Source organism: Drosophila kikkawai, chromosome X (genome assembly GCF_030179895.1).
Source record: "Drosophila kikkawai strain 14028-0561.14 chromosome X, DkikHiC1v2, whole genome shotgun sequence".
NCBI classification, from domain to species: domain Eukaryota; kingdom Metazoa; phylum Arthropoda; class Insecta; order Diptera; family Drosophilidae; genus Drosophila; species Drosophila kikkawai.
Genome location: NC_091733.1, coordinates 12,962,073 through 12,967,645, shown reverse-complemented (window position 1 = coordinate 12,967,645; position 5,573 = coordinate 12,962,073). Strand labels below are relative to the sequence as shown.

Genomic DNA, 5,573 nt, shown 5'->3' with positions numbered 1-5,573 from the left:
GTGTATGTCTACATATGTGAGAGTTGGCTCCTAATTAAGTCCACAGTCACTCTCTGCCTTTCCCTCTACCTCTTCCCTCATAGGGGAACGATGAGATTCTCTCTCGCTCTTTCTCTGGCCACATGCAAATCGATTTCAATATGTTAATGGCGCAAACTTTTGAGAATATGAAGTGAAATTTTCTGGCTTGGCAAATTATACATATATGTAAATATACCACAAATCGCAGGGATATTAAAAAAGGAACAATGTTTAAATTATCCATTATCTTATATAAAAATTCTTTTCTTTATAGGTATTTACCAGATCTCTCACTAGAAAGTGTTTTCGTTTAACTCTTTCGTTTTATTTCTTGCGCCTTGCCTGCAATTTACAAATAGTAGCGAACGAGAGAGTTTCTTTTTGAGCAGCCTAAGAGAGCGTCTCGCTGTCCTTTAAAGACCGAAATTACAAAGAAAACAAAGAATACGGTGTTATTAAGAGACTTTTTTATATAATCCACATATTCTTATTATAATATACAAAATATTTCCGAATTTTCCTATCACAGCATCCCTGACTTTAATTTGTCATGACTAGCTCGACGAGCCCTGTCAGAGCTCAGTCCCAACAAACACTTTGAATAGGAAACAACAGGAAAAAAAAGCAACAAAAAAAATCTATATAATATATTCTAGTTTTCGGTTAAGTTTATATTAAATTTAGATATTTAATAGTTAAATTTTGCATAATTAGGCTTAAGCACAAAGTGGATAAAAGAGCATTCTGGTAAATATTATAAAAATAAAAAAGGAAATCTTCTCTTTAACCAAAGAAAACCCCTTGGAAGAAGACACATCAGCAAGAACACAGTTGGTGATTCGACAAAAAGAGAGTATACACCGACACAGTATGGGCAATAGAGAGGGGCAAGAAACAGAGGTCAGTGAGGTAGGGCATTTTCAGTGACGCCGAGATGAGAGAGGCAACGGACTTGACGTATGAAAGCAGCGATCGGTGAAGAATTTCTAGGATTGACTATATGTAGGACACAGAGACATAGACAGACGAATTGCATCAAAATTCGAATGGCATCAATAAAAACCCGAGGGCGCCAGCAAATTGAAAAATGTAAGTATTCAGGATTTGTCTCTTTTAAATTTCCCAAAGAAAAAGGAGGAGATCTCTCCCGCATCTATTTTGGAATTTTAAATCTAATTCTTCAGGAATTGCTATGCCCTGAGAGCTGTCCTAGCTGGAGGAGGGACTGCTGGAGGAGAGCCTAAGATCCTGACTGGCTGATGGCTTTCTCCTACCCATTTATTTAACATTTGGCTTACAAAAATACATATAAAAAACTAAGCCTGCCTTTTTATTGGGTTTTATTTTAATTTAAAATATCATTTTATAAATTGATTAATTTAATGTTTAAGATTATTTCTTTACTTATTTCATAAACATTCTTTTATAATATAAAAACCCTTAATTCATAAAAGGCAGTGTTAAATAATATTTTAAAATTCGGAAAATATTTCGATCGCATCATTCTTGACTTCGATTTAATTTTAATAATTTTAAAGTCGACGAACACCTTCAACCATCAACATTTAATAATAAGAAAAATATTTATTTTACATAATTTGTGTTAAAAAAATTGAATAATTTATATAAATCATATTAGGCCTTAAATTAATTTCTTCCACATTTAAAACGAAAACAAGTCCTAACAAATTCCGATATTTTCGATTAAGTCTCGATTTTCTTACAAAACGCGTATGTATGCATGTACGTACCCTTTGGATACACTCTCCCCACACACACACACACACACACACACTCACATCCACCTCTAAAAACAAGAAAAGCTTAGGGTGGAGGTTGTGGGTGGGTGGTGGATGGGCGTTCGAGCTAAAAGTCAATACCTTTCGTTGACGTGTGATGTGTGCAGCTTTTTCCCTCTCCCTCTCTTTCTCCCTGGCCTTTTCTCGCTTTCCCGTGTGCAGACACAGGTACAGTTTTCAATTACGACAGTTGAGTGGAGATCCTTTGACGGGCGTCGTCGAGATTCCTTTTGCACAGGCAGAGTTTTCGACTTTAAGTTGATTGCGTTTGGCAATTTGCAGATTGATTGTAATCAATATAATTAACGTTTTCTCTTCATTTTTATTTTGTGCCAAATGTGGGACAATCGATTTACACAAAAATCGATGCTTTCAAGCTTGAATCAATGCATTTTCGGTGGGGGTTCTTGGCAAATATATTTATTTTCTGTCATCCCTCATATAAAACTATAGATTTAGGTGCAAATAATCGATATTATAATTAAAATTAAGCTTGGTTTAAACTTTCAATTAAATTAAAATACAAATTGTTTTTTTTTTGTTTTGATTATTCTATCGATAATATTGATAACTACAAATTATGTGATATATTTTCTTATATATTTTCAATAAATTTCCAAAACGTCAAAAGGAATTCGTCAATATATCAATCGAAATTTAAAGCAATAGTTGCCGATATTTTATTTTTATATTTATATCTATATATGTACATATGTTACTTATATCCATATGCCAAAATCTCTCCCGTGGCTTAATTTTCACATTTTGCAATAACCAATTTCTACATCACACGTCCTGGCAAAAATCCAAATCCTTTGCCGTTGGCATGCAAAATCCTTGAGGGAACCCTAGATGGACCGCCGATCGTGCGAAAGAAATAAATCTGCGACGGTCCTAGTCCCAAAACCCCGAATTGCATAATTTTCTTCTTTATGTTTTCTTTTTTTTTTTTTGCATGTCCTGGGAAACTCCTTGGGCCTCCTGTCACCTGCATGCCGGCGCACCGTTGCGTAATCAAATTACACGCTGAATGCGAGGCAGAGGGAAACCGCACCCCGAGAGGAGGTAGGGAGAAAAGGGGTGTCCTGAGAAAGGACTGAGGCCAAGGGGTGCATGTAAATTATATCTCGAATGCAAAAGGATTACCAGGCCAAGATGCAGGGAAAAGCCGGGTGCCGCAATTAGAAGGAAGGCAAGAATGCGGCATTTACATTTCCCGAAAAGGGGGAAGCGCGGAAAAATCTCAATATGCAAACGGAAAGAGATGATGTGTCGGTCGGCCGTTTAATTAAAAATCGGAAAAGGTATAAATTTCGGTTTGAGGGGCGATTGACAGGACGAAAGTAACGGTTCGCGACAGTTCCCGAAAATTATTACCCATGCAAATTGGCATCCTTCTTCCCCGCCTCCCTTCACAAAAAAAAAAAAAAAAACGCCAGATGGAATGAAGGGTGTTGTGCGTGTGTAACTTGACACACACACACGCATAAACGGCGCACAAATTATGGCTCCTGCGAAGGACTCACGTGCGAGTATCCCATATCAGGGCCACGTCGCATCCTCATCGTCCCCGTCCTCGTCCTTATCTAATTCCCGCGATTTTACCATTCATCCCAAAACTGGAGCGAAGCGGAGGATGGGCAGGCAAGGCAAGGGGTTACATACACTTGTAAGGCGAAGGGGGGGGTTTTATTGTCTATAATATTTGTTTAACTATATATTCTATATATTGTTTATTGTTTATTATGAAATATTTATTAAAATAATATTAATCATTAATAGAAATTATACAAATATATCATGAATAGAAATGATAAACATCTATCGGAACTAAGCTTCAAATAAAAATGTAAGCAGAGCGGAGACCGTGGCTCCAGAGAGTGAGAGAGTGGAAGCTGAAAGAAAGAGTCGCTTTCTCGCCACTTTCGGTCTCCCACCGTATTCTTGTGTTCCGCCATTCTCTTGCATTTCGCTAGTGCTCCTATGAAAACGGTTTAAAAACGGGTAAAAACCGTCGGAAAAACGGGGAAAATCATGCCACAGTGAAAAACCAGCCCACCTGAAGGATTGGAACTGGTTTTGGGAAGAAAATCTGGGTGAAGTCCGAAGAAATCTAGTGCACAGACATAACCCTACCATTTTTTTCGTTTTGCTGTGTGTGTGAGAATGCAAGTGGTAGTGCTAGGCGAGTGAATTAGATATTTTAGGCGCTGCTTGTTTTGATTGCCGCCTGGCGGTAAACTAAAACTGGAAATTAATGAACTAATTAATTAAATAAAAATCCCAAGTAATTTTTTATAAATACCTATGGCAGTTTCTTTTATTTTTCGTTTATCATATTTATTTAATTTCGAAGATTAGGAACATAATTATGTACATATACAAAGACAATTTAAATTTGTTTTTAATCATTGGTTTTAATTATTTATATTATTAATCATTATTATTAATTATTATTGTTATTAAGTATTCAACACTGTTAACACTGTTTTTTTAGTTTTCATAAACATATTTATAATTTTTTTTTGAAGATTATCATTATTTTTGGTATTTTTAATAAATATTTTTAGTTACTAATACTTTTAATTATTATTTATTATTAGTTTCTCGGATAATTTAACTATCTTTCTTATATATTTTAATAGACGTTTTTTCCTATTTTTTAAATTGATTTTATATACATACATTTCTTTTTTTTCTTAATAGTATAGTGTATTGTATAATTCTCTTCCACTTTCAAGTCTTCTATCCTTGTAATTTTATTTATTGGCTAATATATTCTGCCTGGCGGGCGAAGGAAGTGAGAGTTCCTTCCAGCTTCCTAATCGCAGATCGCAGCATGACTCTCGCCCACTTGAGTCCGAGCTGAGCTGAAACTTCTTCACACACTGTCGCCTGCCAGGATCATCGATAGCGCAGGACAGCTGCCAGGGCGAACACCACCACCAATCAGGAGCAGCATCCTCATCACCATCACCATCCTCATCATCATTACCATCCTCATCATCATTATCCTCATCATCATCATCATCATCATCATCATCTTCATCCTCATCTGCGAATGTAAATTATTCAAGTGGTCTTCACGCCATTCGCAACCATTCCTTTCCCTTTTTTATGTTTCGGAAATCCCTTGGAAAACTATTTAAAATTCGGCCAACCCGTTGCGATTTCAAGAGTCCTTTGGAAACATCGTCTACACTCGGCATAAATTATGCAATATCTGATTTTACTTTCCATCTTGTGATTTTATTTGTATTTTATTCTAAATTCATTTTGATTTTTGATCCCGATTTTGAGACATTTCCCAACTGGCTGAAGGTCACTTTAAGCTTGTTGCTTCAAGCAACAAGTTGCTTCATTTTAATGTAGCTTTCCCACCCCCACCTAAAAAAGTATATATATATAAAAAATAAGAAAACAGAGAATGAAGCCACACCAAAACGCTGGAATAAAAATTCTGTGTAAAAGAAAAGCGAAATGCAAATAGAAAATGGCTGGAGAGGCGCGAGTTCTTCGCTTGTAGAATGGTAGGGCTGAAGGGCAAAGGACCAGAGAGGGGGAGGTGGGAGTGTGGGGTGGCGGAGACGGGATGTCTGGCACGTCCTTGCCAAGTCAAGTCTCAATTTAAATTTTAATTTTAAATGCCACAATTTTCCAGTCGGTGGCGCGGCATAGTGGAGACCCTACCAGTTTTTTGCCGTTGAAAATATATTTTATAAGTAATAATAATAGTAAAAAATGAAATTTAAT

At 36.3% G+C, this 5,573-nt stretch overlaps 1 long non-coding RNA gene across 2 annotated transcripts; it reads left to right on the top strand.

Moving 5' to 3' along the window:
- Positions 1–596: 596 nt before the first annotated feature.
- Positions 597–1,338, top strand: LOC108079365 (uncharacterized). 2 transcript variants are annotated; one of them, XR_011445577.1, is made up of 3 exons: positions 597–768; positions 833–1,110; positions 1,206–1,338. It is a non-coding gene; the product is annotated as an uncharacterized lncRNA (long non-coding RNA). The 2 variants fall into 2 exon arrangements; XR_001770863.3 differs by having other exon boundaries at positions 598–768; positions 830–1,110.
- Positions 1,339–5,573: the final 4,235 nt, after the last annotated feature.